Source organism: Accipiter gentilis, chromosome 26, assembly GCF_929443795.1.
Source record: "Accipiter gentilis chromosome 26, bAccGen1.1, whole genome shotgun sequence".
NCBI classification, from domain to species: Eukaryota; Metazoa; Chordata; class Aves; order Accipitriformes; family Accipitridae; genus Astur; species Astur gentilis.
This window is the reverse complement of record NC_064905.1, coordinates 19409764-19425066: the sequence shown is the minus strand read 5'-3', so window position 1 is coordinate 19425066 and position 15303 is coordinate 19409764.

Genomic DNA, 15303 nt, shown 5'->3' with positions numbered 1-15303 from the left:
CCCCTCCTCGCCCCCAACACCCCGAAAAGCAGCCGAGACCTCCAAAGCCTCCACCACCAACCCAGCCAAAGCAAACCCTTCCTGCAAGCCCACCTAGACGATGTTCAGCCACAGCCTGGAGGGGACAAGCACGAATGTCCAAAACCTCCATGGCCAATGCCACCTCTGCCAGGACAGGCGGTTTTTACCTGGGGAGCAGCATGGGTGCTGGTGGGACCCTCCATCCCTTGCCATCTCCTGCGGCAAAGATATTATTAGAGCATTAATATTTCAGCCGGTTTCCAGCGGGGATTCCCTTCGTGCCACCTGGTGGACAAAGGAGATATTTTCCCCTTTTTATTTTGCAGAAGATGGAAGGAGCACCTGGGAAAGTTCATTTTCAGTGGGGAATCTGGCCGAGCATCACCTGATTTAAATTTTGTGCCATGAGAAACGAGATCCTGCTATATCCTCTACCCCTTTTGGCTAAGGCCAAAACTACCTCAGCGCTATCAAATATCTCTTTCTTACCCACTGCTGATGTTTATGCATAATACTGCTTTTTAATTGTAAGTAAAAGCTGTTCAAAAAAACCCTCAATTCCTACAATCACCTGAACAGGCAAATAACCTTCCCCCTCCCTAAGCTGTGGACAAATTTATTCTTTTATTTAGGTTTGAGCAACTGCTTTCTGATTTTTTAAAAAATGTGCAGTTTGAATCCCTCCTGTGGCCAGTCACAGGCAGGCTGCGAGGGATGGAAGTGCTGGTAAAAAGTTCGTGGAAATAGAAAAATTTAAGTAAATAGTAGTGGATGTTGCTGGCAAGGTGGTTTTTTTTTTTTTTTTCTTCAATTTATGAACACAAACATTGCATGAGAAACTTGGTTCTGAGAGATGTTTTTGTTCGAGGATTAGAAGTAAATCTCTGAACTGAGGTGCTTAATGAAATGAACCAAAATGGCTTTTGCTCTCAAATCCCTGCAAGAAGAAGAGCCCAAACTGAGCTGCGAAATAGCTTCAAATCATGAATAAATAGCGAGAAAACTGCAATGTGCTCACAGCACCTTTCAGAACAGTACAAGACGTTGGTAGCTGGTTGGGAAATTAATCGTCCAGAGTTTTCTCCCACTATTAACAGTTTTACATCCCTCTGCTTTAATCCTCCGGGAGAAACCCTACCTTTAGTGAAGTCCAGGGAAATTTTAGCAGTGATTTGACTTCGGCCAGGATTTTGCCCCAAATCTTTTCATAAACTCAACAAAACGATGACACAAAAATATATAGCATGGACAAAAATCACGGCCAGCAGCTGTTGGTAGCTAACGCAGGGGATAACACGCAGCAGTATGAAGCAACGCTATAGAAAAAGAAAAATTTCTTTGTGTACATAGCCTGAAATCTGCAGGCAGAATGAAGCTGAAATTTGGCTACAACCCTCTAACTGATATCCCGATTGCTGCAAAAAGGCTACCACAAAATCCTTCTGCCTACAATTAGCTTGCACTGCGATTTTATATCTCACTTGAAAGACGACGTCTTCATATTATCCTGCATAATCTTTCGGGGCAGTATCTCTTCTTCTCCAGGACATTCAATTCAGCCACCCAAAGCCCTGATGGCTTTTTTCTAAAAAGAAGGGAAAATCAAGCACAAATTAGAAATACTTTTACTTTGGAATGAAGAAAATTGTATGTTTTACTTGGAAAAGAAACAAATTGCTTTTATTTTCTTCAGTGGCAAAACCCATATAACTTAGACTGTCCAGAAAGGGAAAGCTTTTTATTTTCTAGGGAAACAACCTCCTTCCCTCTCAAAGATTCAGTTGTCACTTAATCGGAATAACTTGCCCTGAGTGAGTTTAAACAAAAAATTTTAGTTCATCTCAGACTTTTTAAAACTGTCTGCAATAGGTTTTTTTTTTAAAAATCAGCTAATAAATAATAATTATAATAATAATAATAATAAAAACCCCCATGAACACATTTCACCTAAAAAATGCTGAAACAAGGACTGTAGGCTTTCCTTACCCTCATTAATTTGTTTTTCCCCTCCCTGAAATTTTTGTTTAGTAAAACATTTGCTGTCGGACGACTTATCTCCGGGGCAGGAGCTGCTCTGCGGGGAAGCAGAGGGTGCCCGGCCACATCCAGCCTGGCGCTGGTGTCCTCTGCACGGCTGCAGAGGTGACGGCACCCGCGCTGGGGACAAAAGCCATCTTCGTCCTTGGACCTCATCAGCCCGGTGTGCCCGGTTGGGGACATCGCTGCCTGGGGAGCCGGGGATGGAGGGGACACGGGCAGTGAGCTGGGATGGGATGTGGGAGGTGGCAGAGGGTCAGGAATGACAAGGGACATTTTTGGGGTGGGGGAGCAGAAGCGGCTTAAGGCAGCTTTATCAGCGTGTTATAAACCGGCAATCAGCGGGGCTGAGATTTGGCAATCAGTCAATACTGGCTCAAAAACAACCTGGAGAAATGAACCTGGGACCCACTTAGGGTGACCTTTGGAAGGAAGAAAAACAAGTTTAAAAGAAAACAAATGTTTCACAGTGGTGTTTCAAACAGCTCTGTTTAACAGAGGGTGTGTAAGGACATTTTTCCTCGGTGTGTGGGAACTCTTTGTGTGCTTGGAGCTTTGTGGTGACACGACACGCTCGCAGCCCTCGGCCGGCTGTGGGTGCCTCACCTGCCTCTACAGGGGACCCACCGGCTCCTGGGTGCTCCTCGGTGCCTAAAGTCGAGCTCAGCAAAGCCGGGCAAAGCTGCTTTACCCTTTCCTGGGACGATCCAGGGGCCCATGCTAACAAAGAGATGGCTGTCAGTCTCCCATATTTATTCTCTTCCCAGATGAAAGCAACAGTTGCAGGTAGCCCGTAACACAGGTCGATATTCAGAGGTGGTTGAAATCCCAACCAAGTTTAGCCCCGGGATTGTATTCCAGTCTGAGGTCGGCTTGTCGTCTCACGGGAACGCGGCAATTACACGAGGCCATTGCACAACACAGCTCAGGAGCAGCGGCAGATTTTTCACCGCCTCAATCTCCTGTTCTGCTGCCCCAGGACTGAATTCCCCACAAAATCCCAAACCCCCCCCCCCCAGCTCTCAACCAGCAGATGCCTATTTCTTTTCCCCAAACTGGCCTTCTAGCAAAAACTCAGCAGTTTGAAACCAACTGCCCTTCAAACGCCGGATATGAAGCCCTACTTCTGCCCAGACTCTCCCTAAAAACCTAACGAGGAATATGTGAAACGTTGGAAGGAGCTGAAATCACCCAGCCGCGGATGGCGTGTAGCAGCCCCACTGAGATATCTGGTTTCTGTTACGTGTTTCTTTTCCTTGCATTATCTGTATTAGAACTTATAAAATGGATGATTTGTATCAGCTGTCCTGCTTTGTTGTTATTGCCATGTTCTGCTAAAATGATAACGAACCGCTTGTCCCAAATCTTCCTCTCCCACAAAATATCCCAGCTATGTGAAATAAAAGATGCCATTTTATTACAGCGCTGAACAAAACTGTGTAAGAGGCAAAACGAAGGGCCTGTGAGGGGCACAACTCCAGGGAAGCGGAGGAAAAGTTGGAGGAAACCATGGTCACAAGGAGTGCAAAAAGCAAAAGCAATTATCAGCTTGGAAATTATTATAATGTCATTTTGCAACCACGGTCAGGAACCTCATACCTTCCTCGCATTGTGTCACAGCCTGGGACACTTGGATTTGAGAGGATGATTCTCAGCTTTCATATGGGAATTCACACTAAGGCATTTTTGGGAGAGCTTATAAATTTCTCCAGGAAATCTGAAGCATCTGGTTTACCTGGATTTCCAGGTGCTGGGCAAAATGAATCCTTGAATATACCTGATTTCATCAGGACATGGAGAGTGGGATATTTTGGATGTGCTTACCCAAATGGATGTTCCTGATCCTTCCCTGGCAAGCCTTGGCCAAGCCATGTGCGTGGCCAGGCGATAGCCATCACGCATTTCTATACAGTAATTCCCTCACTCATGAACTGGGAATTTTTTTCCTGCCACATCTGGTGATGAGATTTTTCTGGAGAGAGACAGCAGAGTCTGCATTTGTGCGTCTGTGAGCTGAAAACCCTTCCCGCGGGTAATTCATTAGATCAACAGCCGCGTTTCCCAGGCTGCAGGAGCCGCTGTGCAAACACACGCCGTCGTGGATCCCATCCTGATTTCAATGAAAATTGCACCCCGAATCATAAGGTTATATATGGATTTGGTCTGGCTCCTCCATCGAACTTTTATGGTGTCCTCCTCTTCAGTGACCATGGTTTCCCTCAAAATATTTAAGGTGTTTATATCCCTTCCTCACTTTATTTCTTCTTTCCACCACTTGTATTATTGTCAGGTTGGTCCAAGCAAATATAATCTGGGGTTTACAGACTACAAAAAGGAGGCAGAGCTGAAGTCATTTAGTGCTAAAGGAACTGAGGTCAGATCCAGAGCTACAGCTCAGGAGAAGCTGCAAATACTCCTCCTTTGCCCAAACCATCGAGCTGGACCCTTCTGAGCTTTGGTAGTCCCGCTTTTGGAAAGCACTTATCTTGTGAGTTGCAAATACTGTGACGTTTCAGATGAAATCTCATCGAGCAAGTCTGCTTCTCAGAGGAAATATTAAGGAACTTAACAACTTAACACTTCAACAGTGATAAAAACATATTTGTCTTTTATACAGAAAAGGGCTGACAGCCAAATTCTGTAATTGAGAATACTTCCTTAAATATGTAACACTGAATGAGCAGCAAAGGGGTCAATTCATATTTTTATGAAAACAAGCAAAAGTGACTGTTCTGTTTATATTATATATGCCTGGAGCGTGGGCATCCTGTCTCATTCCTGTCTTCAGAGGCAATGCAAACTGTCACATACCTTAAAGAAAAAAGCTGGAAAGTCTGGGTGAAAAGAATATCCAGAAATTGGTTTCAAGACAATAAAAGTAAGAATTTATCATCAGAAAAAGTGCCGGGGTCAGAACTTTTATTACCACTTCAGTGAGGCTACACCAAATTTCGTCGGTGGGAGAGAAGGGTTTAGTGAGTATTATTTTAAGTGGTCTGGCTAAAGAATATCTCCTTGCATGGCTTTGCAGTGGATTATTAATTATTATTTAAAAACTCAGTAAAGCTTTTGTTTCTCCATCTTTCTGTTCTCAGCAAAAATATACCTTATTATAGACCTATTATGGCACTTCTGCAAATAGAAGGTGATATGTTTTCCACTTTAATCAGACACTTTCATTTGCATCTAACTTCCTGCTGAACGCTACTGACTTCAAAGGATTAAAATTCCTAATTCTGGTCCAACAAGAAAATTATTTTTTTCAGACGATCAGAATGAGAAGAAAAACTTTCCCTCTTTGCCCCCCCTGCCCCCCCCTTCTGCATATTTTAGAAAAGTCTTGCTTTGTAGATAATTTGGAAACACTTCTCAGTCTTTTTAGTAGAGTCAAGTGCTAAATGCCCCAATAGAAAAAAACAACTAATAAAAGACGTGGTTTGTAACTTTTAATTTTTGCAGCTGTTGGATAAAACCCATACATCTGTTTACGGTGATTCTTTCTTTGCTGATGACATCCATTTATCCTCTTTCCCCTAAATGCCAACATTCCTAAGCAGTTGTAAGCGTGCCCCCTTCTACCTCATTTCAGGAGAGTCAAGACCAAATCTTCCATTAAAAAAAATTGGGAATTGTTCCTTTGCAGCCATGCTGCTGTCTACCTGTTGAACTTCTGGTCCAAAATGCCTGGTTTTCCTTGCTAGGCAAAGGAGTATTGCAAGGAGTTGGTGGAATTTGAAACAAAAACTGCTTGTGGGTCAGCTGGGAATTGCTCTGCAAATTTGTCTTCAGTTGTTGACAGACTCCCTGGATTACAAAGACAGAGGCAGAGAGGAGAAACCCTGCTTAATCCCAAACGCAAAGCACAGGTGGAAACTATCCAATAAAATGGGTTTTGGGAGGGGGGGGTGGTTGGAAAATTCTGTTTCATCAAATTGCAATTGTTTTTGCATGAACATGTTCATTTCAAAAAAAAAAACTTGCAAGGAAGGTTTTTCGAATCCAGGGTGTAGTTTCCTGCCAAGGCTAGAAAAATCAAGGACTGTCACTCTTCCTGCGCAACAGCCCATCCAAATCACCGGCCAATGTAATTTCCCAAAGATAAGGGGACTTAGGTTTCAGAATTTTCCTCTGCCCCTATTTTAACCTTGAAAAGTGCCAACCAAACTTGGCATCGCTTTGGGCCAGAACCAAAGGTCAAGTCCCGATTTCCATCAAGAAACACAATTGCTTTGCAGCCAACCCAGTTTGGAGCGGTGCATCGAACAACAGGGATTAAACATTCGTGCCAGATCATATGGTTCAAAATAAAGAAGGTTCAGTTATTTCCCTTTACTCTTCCCAGCAAAAATGCCTCCCAGCAAAGTACCCTGCGTTTGAATTTTAGATCAAAACAGTTGCTGTGCATCCAAAGCCTGCCTGCAGCGCGGTGGCTCAGCCATGCCTGCAAATAGAAAGGGGCCAAAGGAGAAAACCCTTTAAGACACAAGTTGGAGCGGGGCGGGAGTGGAATAAAAGCTACTGCTTGAAAATCCATTCCAGAGGAGGAGATTTGACATCCCGCAGCTGCCAAGCAGACTGTATGTGTGGCGATGGGTGTTGTCTCCCACGCTGAGCGGGAGAACACGCGGCTGCGAAGGTGTTGCCAAAGGCGGGGGAGAGCTCGCTGCAGAGATGCTCCTGCATTGACTTGCTCCTCCAACGGCTCTGTTGCTTCGAAACACGACAGTCCTGCCTTGCAGAGATGCTGTCCCATACCCAAAAGGCTGGTCAGCCCTTCACACCACCCAGGACCTGTGTTTTGAAGCCTCCATGTGCAGGAGAGGTGCGGGACAGGCGGCTTTGGGGACCGGCAGAAATGAGCTGCGTGCTTCAACGCGGCAACAGGGAGGGAGGGAGGGAAGTAGCTGCTGTTATCTAGAGTCGGGCTGGCCATCGGTTTTCATCCACTTTACAGGTAAATAGTAGCACCAGGTAATTTATTGGGTCTTCTAGGCGACAACAGCAAAAGGAGGGGTGGTGCTGGTCCTGCGTGGGCAGAGGTGGTCGCTGCTGAACTCGCTGGGTTTAATCATGGTCCAGATCTTCCCCTTGCACCCCTCCAAGCTGGTCCTGCTCCCCTCTCTGCTTCCCATTGCCTCGCAGAGGATTTCTTCAAGTGCCGCTCACTGTAAGCCTTGCCTTCGCAAGGGCACTGGGGGTGATGTTTCAATAGGATAATGAGCCGGGGAAAAACGTTTTCAGGAGGGATTTTTCCCTTTGGTGCTTAAGAGGAGTCAAATGATGGGGTAAAATTGTAAGACGGTGTGTGAGCATCACTCCGTATTCAGAGCTGCTGCTGAATCCTTCAGTGTTGTCATTTGAACGTCTGTGTCTCTCTCCAGAGGTGTGTGGGGACTTTCTAGAGCCACTGGAGGATGAAAGAGAGCAAGAGCCAACTTGCTTTTGTGATGAGAAGATCCTGCCAAAGAATATCTGGCCACCAGCTATTTGAATAGAGAGAGCTGGACCTTTCATGGTGCCCTGAACTCTATTCCAGATGGTATGCTACAAATTGTTATATGAAGATTTATTAATTTTCAAGGCATTGGATGCATGGCAGCCATCCAGTTAGGAAAATGGAAAATAGAAATAAAGAAGTAACTAGGAAACTGCAGGTACAACATGCCCAGAGACATCTGGCAAACACTTGTCCCCAGTGCCCAAACTTCTCAGCAGGGTGGTTACGTCCAGTTGTCAAATCTTGACCACTCTCAAAAAATTTGTTCTCTGCAATGCCCTCTGAGCCCTTCTTTAAAAGCCACTTTTTTAAAAAAGAGCATTTTCTGTATCATCATTGCCATAGGTTTTTTTTCTTTTTTTTTTTTTTGTTATCTTTAGAGTGGCCACCAAGCCTGCTGAGAGGAGGTTTGCCCTAGATTAGATGCAACAGCAGATGCAGCTTTTCTGCCCTCCCAATGCCACTGTAGCTTCTTGGACCATACATATACCTCACTCTTAATTATAACATAAATTAAAAAACCAACAAATCTCTTTGGGATACTACCTCAGGAAAGGACAAGTAACAATAATATTTGGAGACCTGTTGGGAGGAGCATTATCCACAACCTATTTAGATTTCAAAAGTAAGTTGAAATGCTGCAAGCCACTCCACCGCTTCTCCTTGTTTTGGCAGTAGAATTTTGGCCACATCCAGTTTTCCTGCAGTATTATTTCCATTTCCCATCACCACCTCCCATGCACGGTAATGACCGAACACTTTAAAAGCAAAAAAATCCCCCAGCACTTACCAAAGAAAAGATGTTTAACAAACATTTGGGGTCCAACGAAGGGGGGACTGCAACGGCACAGGCACGTCCCAGCCTAACCTGCCTTTCCAGGAATGCAGGTTTCCTGCAAAATTGCCCTCCCCGCCTCAGGGCAACACCCCCGGCACCTCTCCTCCTGCCCTGCTCTGCGGTTATTGTGTGTGCAGAGGAATGGCGCAGACCTGTGTGCTGGGATGTTATTGCTGGATAAAGCTAATAAAACATTTGACTCACTGCAAGGAAGCTTTCCCATCCCACTACACGCCTGATCTTCAGGGTTACCCGTGTTTGCCTCCTCACCTTTGCGTTGTATGATGTTATTCTAACCTCTTTCATCTTTGGCTTTTGGCAGTCTTTTCTGCTTTAAGTATATAGTTATCTTAAGTTGAGCAAGATGTTGCAGACTACAATAACTGGCTGATGTTTTAAATTGAAGTCTCCTAATATGCATTCAATTTACATGTACTAAGGCTCTCATTCAATCTGAAATACCAACCGAGTATGAAATAATAGTGACACTTGACATTTTCACAGAGATTTGCGACTTCAAAGGGCTCTACAATATAAACGAACTCTCTCTGTACTTATGAGATGGGTAAGCAAATACTATTAAGACGGAAAACGGACGAGGAGGGACTGCAGAGCTTGCCCAAGGCCAGACAAAGAGCCAGTGTCAGAGCTGGGGTCCTGGCTCTCTCTCATCTACCCAAACCGCTGGACAGCTGTTAACTTTAAAACCTGCATAACTGACACGGACGAGTCATGCAGGTCTACATCCCAAGCAGATATATGTGAAATTTAGGCACTGGAATCAAATGCTGCCATTCAACAAAACACACCCAGCCCTGGGAGCTCCTGGGCGTCGTGGATGCTGCGGTTCCTTATTTCTGAGGTGCCCCTGCACCAACGCTGCGGCTTCGGCACCCAGCCTGGGGACGGGTGGGACGATGGCCGGGGGACAGATCCTGCTTGTGCAGACCTACCGCGGTCCTACCCTGCGGGTGAATGCTAAAACTGGTAGGAAGTCCTACGGACGGACCGTCTTTAGTAACAGCCTGTGCACCTGCCTGTGAGAGTGGTTTCAGCCTAATTTCTCATTTGCAAACACGGGCCGGGTCCCTCCCTTGCGACACTCCTTCGTTTCGGGGGGAGGAGATGGCTTTCGAGCATCGACGTGCGCTTGCGGCGCCTGCTCCAGTAGCCTGAATTAGAAACCTGCACGCTGCTTGATGGATGCTGCTATTGTTAACACAAATAAGCGGGTGGATGTTTCATTAATCACGACCCATAAACCATTTTGACTAACCGAAAAAATATTTCCTCTTTCTTATTCATGCAATAGTTTCTCTGAGCCTTTTAGCCCATTTGTACAGGCTAGAGAATGAGTTGCTACCCGTTATACAGCATGTCCTGCCCTTCCCTTTCTTTGTAAACATGAACAGCTCGATTCCATGATGTGTTTTGATCAACTGCCAAGAGCCAGCTAATGTACTGTTTGCTGACAAGTATTTGTCATTAATCCAAAAGCACTGAGCTTGTGGGTTGGGATTTTATTTTTATTTTTTTTTTAAGAAATATAAAAACTAAATTAAACAAGGGTGTGGAGATTCCTCAAATGTAGCTACTGTTTCTTCCGTGATGCAGTTGCAAATATGCAACTCCTCCAATTCCAGGGAATTATTTAAGTCATTCTACCCCTTTATCATATTTATCTTCCTGCAGAAATCACAAAAGCTTAACTGACTGTCCTCTTCTGATGAACATTTTCACTAAAGAGCTAGAATTTTAGAGCAAAAAAAGGGGAATAAACCTGCGGCAGCACTTCCTTGTGCGTGTCTTGCTGCTTCATGCAGCTCCCTGGGACCAGGTGGCGACAACAGGGTGGCAGGGGCTCGTCACCAGCTGAGAACCCCCAAACTCAACATCTGTGTGACCTGCCAGGGAAGTCACACATAACCTAATGGGTTTCTTTTGGTGTCTTTTTGACAAGACCCCACCTTACAGCCTCCATGGCTTTTTGGGATGCGCTCAGGACTCCTCCAGCGTAGAGCTCAGGATGCTTTCCTACCCGGCTGAATATTTTTGCATGAGCAGCCCATTAACTCGTTGCAGAGGGACTTGCAGCACTGACCACAGCCGGGACCATCCCCATCCCATCTCCAGAAATGGAGAGAAGCATGTGGAGGAGGAGGAGGAAGACATGCTGGGAAAGCGTTCCCGAGCCAAGCCCGTTGGAGGGGAGCGTCTCCGCACCAGCCAGCGCAGCACGTCAGGCTGCGGCTCTCGCTGCACCAACAGGTTTGTGCAACGGGACCCCCCACAATGAGGAGCAGAAAGCGCCCCGAGGGCAGATCAATTTTAAGCTTGATGTAAAAAGATGACAACTATATATGAGCCGGGTAGGCAGAAAACACAGGGGCTTTCATTTTCATGCGCGGGGCACCATTTGCCTTCCAAATTCAACTGACAGCTTTTGAGGTAGTTCTTTCAGGTGACAAATGGTAATAAAGCTCCTATTTACACTGGCTATTGACTCATCTTAGGTGGAATTATGTACCGAAATAAGTAAATAGCTTCCTATTCAATGTGATCCATATACAGCTACGGGCCGTAGTACAATGCAAAGCTCCTGTATAGACAAGACTTGTTTGTTGTGTGCTTTTCTAGGTCACTTAGCACTTTGCTTCATAAACGTGCTTTTTAGGAGTGAGACTCCTGGTGTGAATGGTCTTTCCGTTGTACAGAATAATTCACCCTTAAAAGCTAGCAAAGCTATGATTGCTTTTTAATTTGTGTTGTAAATACATTAAAGATGAGCTGAACAAACCAGGACAACTTAGGATGCCTTTTTACATACCTGAATACGAGGGCTTGTGTGGTTTATTTTGTTAGTATCTCCATTTATCTCATGAGTTTTGGGATTGTTAGAAAAAACCACCTTGGCAAAAGGTTCTCAATAGAATTGCATTTCAGGTGGTGCAATTGCTGGACCTTACATGTGCATGTAGCATTTTCATAGCTCTGCTTTCTGTCAGTCAAAGTGGCAGAGGGGGACAGACCCTATTTTGTGTTAGGGCAGTATTTCTCTGGGGCCTTGGAGGCCATTTTGGGGGTATTTAATCCAGTTGAAAATGTGTGATTAAAATTCCCTTAAAGACTAAACAAAACAAACTGAAAGAGCAACAGTCAGCAACGTTAAAAAAAAAAAAAAGTGTAGGATGTTTTCTCTCTCAAAAACACTCAAAATTTAGCATAAGCATTTTTGAACCAGACTCCTCTCTGTGATGCTGCTTGAGGACTTCTGAGCTGCTCCCAAATCACAAGGTAGAAATCAGGAAAAGTAAAGGAACAGGAGATGAGGCAACTTGACAGCTGTCTCAAGGAACACAGTATGCTTATGAACATCTATTCCACTGATTTTATGGCTTTGAAGCACATTTCAGTCCAATTCCTGCTGACTTTCCTGTTGGATGAAGCCGTCTTTCTCTTTTGACTCTCGAAGGATTGTGGAAAAGCAGTGTCCTACCTTAGCTGGCCAAATACCTGGGGTATTTTGGGCCACCTATGCTGTATGGTTGCACATGTAAAATCCTGGTCTTTACCTCTAGAAGCTGCAAGAGAGGCAATATTGTGGTTTTCTGCATACATAGATAAGTTTTTTTTGTCTTAGGCCAGAATAAGTTACATTCCATTATCGATACACACCTACAAATGTAAAAAGAATGTGATTCTCCATGAGGTCAGTCCTCTTGTAATAGAGACTGATTCATCAAGACAGTAGAAAAATGGTGATCCTGTGAATGAAATGGATCTGAAAGTTTCCCCAAACTGTCCTCACCTACCAAATGATGTTTCTGTTCCCAGAATTTTCTAGACCAGCCAGTCTTTGACCTATTTTTCTTTAATCAAAGATAGAGGCCTTGCAATGATTAGAGAAGACGGATGAATTGTGGCAAATAGAAGTTGCATCAAAGATGGTTGAAAAATGCAGTTTTCTTCTTGGCACTGGAATTTGAAGCAGTGTAGGGAACTGCATCTGTTTCTAAGGATTTAAAAATGTAACACAACTTTCTTCTTCCATTAGATTCTTCCAAGAGTGACTGTAATAACTCATCCAGTGTGTTCAGGCTAAGTCGTTATCGAGTTAGCATCCAGCCAAAGGGGCATGACCGCGAGCTCTTAATTCTGTTTCATTTATGATTCTGGACTTGGCTTGAAAGTTCCCAGTATCTTCAGGCTGCCTGGAGATTTTGGCACTTGGGGAAGAGGAAGGCTTGACCAAACTGAGTTTGCAAGGGAGTTTGAGGAGACTCGTCCAAATGAGGCAGCATCTCACGTTCCCTGGGAGCCCTAAGTCATGTGCTGCAGGGGAAGTTACTTCCCCCTTACCTCCTCTTATCTTTTATTACTAGTCTTCATATTTAACTCTTCAGTCTCTCCTTCAACGCAATCCCAGTGGAAAAGCATATAATAATGAAAACAAACATTACTTTCACCCCCATCTTCATTGACTTCTTTCGCTAATATTTCTCTAGTTGATGCTGAAATCACTGCTTTGCAAAAATCACTATCCAATGAACAAGCCGGCTATCGGTGTCACTTTGTGAGTCTTTTTGAGAGGCCTGAGGTGCCACTGCCAGCAGGTAGCTGAGGTGTGTCTGAAGCAGAGGAATCCAGGTCTTCCAGTGATGTTGCAGAGTCGTGTCCCACCATCACCGCTAAGAAGAATCTTTCCCAACTCAGCAGTTTGGGTTTTTCTGTGGAGAAGATCATACCTACACGTCTGATGCGTACATGAATGCACATACACCTCTGCTGGAAGACAATAAGCATTTTCTTCTGTTGCTGGAGAGTAAAAGAGAAGTAGGGGAAGGTGTTGCAGTTCTCCAGAGTGCAAAGTGACCTACAGCCCCTCAGTGGGAGGCATGAAGTTATGTAGCTCATTAAACCTTAAAAAAGCAAGGAGAGAAGCTGCTTCCAATTATCAGGATGAAAATTAATGAAATAAAAACTACAGACAGGCTGCAGAATTATGCAATAAAAAGGGCTTTGCTGGCATTAACAAGGCAGTGTGTAATATTTGTGTGGTTCTAGCTCAGCCTTGGCTTGAACACATGGTGATTCTGCACATAAAATGTATCCAAATTAATGAATTAAAAATCCTTGATAATCCCACACAATTTTCTGTTCATGGTTAAGTATTATTAGTTGGGAAATGTCCTCAGAAAGGGAAAACGATGTTGTGATCTGTTGTCTGAGAAAAAACCCTCTTTGTTAGTACCAAAAGAATCTTGTACTGGAATGGCTGGCCAGATTCATGGAAAAGCCCAACTATTGTCTCGTTGTTGTAGGGAATGAAGATCCAACGTAGCAGTAACTGCATATAACAGGGTCCAGAAGAGACCTACTGTTTGGGTGACAGGGGACCGAAGCAAAGTGAGTGTGGTAGTGAATATGCATGAGAAAAGGTGCCTCTAGGTACAGAAACAGTCTTATTAAAATGTTTCACATCAGCCCACAAAGAATATCTTCCACAATATTAGCTCTGCCTTGGGATTCAAACAGTGTTGCCATATTAGTCCACATCTAAAATCAACCTAGTGTATCCTGCTATAACCAGAGGTCATAGGGTTTAGCAGCTCGCATGCAAAATTCAATAGACTGCATGAGCTTGATGCAGAAAATATTGCTTTTTCCTCTAAAAGCTTGGGCCGCCGCTTCCTTTTTGCTTTCTTTCTCCCATTTTTTATGAAAAGGCACAATTGCCTTTCTAGGCAGCTGAGTGAAAAAGTGTTCCTTTGCTTTGCAAACTCCATAAATGTAACCTTTGTTTTGGTTGCAATGATGTCTGTCTGGCATGGGATACATGTATGATCCGGGAAGGGTTCACCAAGGACTGAAGAGCCTACTGGCCTGGCAAGCAAGGTACAGTGAAAGTCGTACATATGAAACTGCGTTTGCGAGATTGCTGTTCCCATGAACGTAGATACAGAATCTCCAGAAAGGGGCGAATGTTGCAATCTAAACATTTGTATTATAAAAAAATGGGAAATCATTTGCTTAGACATAAATTAGCCCCTGTGAGACAGATTTATTGCAGCATGGAATGTTTTAATGAGAAGAGGAGGTTCCACAATCATAGGATACATTTTGCATCAAAATGCTTGACATACAAATAACATTTGGGTAAAATTTTCAACCCCGTGATATTTAGCACTTAACTGGGGATTTGGAAGGAATTTAAGGAAGAGGGATGTGTAAATTGGTTTCTCAGTTAAATTCGGAGTGCTCTGCAGTCTGACGTCAGGTTTACGCACAGGAGCCGTGCTGGGATGCCTGCCGCAGGGCAGGGGAGAGGTGAGAGCTGAGGTCTGAAAGGCTCACAGAAGTGATTTTTGTGGAGAGCAGCTCTCCCTCTCTCTCTCCTTTATGCAAAACCTTTTCTGTGCCTGGTTCTGGGGATAAGAGAGATGACAGGAGCACAATTGAGAAATATTGTTTCTCTCTTACCCCCTGCTACCCCAAAGTCACGTGCTTCTAAACTGTTTGGTTTAACGCCAGTTATTCTTGGTATAGGAATCGACTCGAGGCTCTCTGGATGAATCTGAAAAAAGAGGTACAATTCGAAGCTGATAAATCAGTCCCTGGCTGTGTGGTGGTGCTGGAGACAGTTGGCAGCAAGTGATTCCCAAAAGGCAAAGAGTAGGATTTTTCCTATTTCACATGGCTATAAGCAGCGAGTTTAACATCCCCTGTAAGAAAATGCCAACACGCATTCAAAGTCATGAGCTGGGTACTCAGCTGAGAACACCTTTCTAGCCTGCACTTCTGCTAGGAATGACTTCTCTTTTTCTTGTCAATTTGTGCTTGAAAGATGACAACAGCAACCCCCAAAACTCTTCCTCCTGGTCTGATTTGGTGAAATGCACCTGAATAGAAA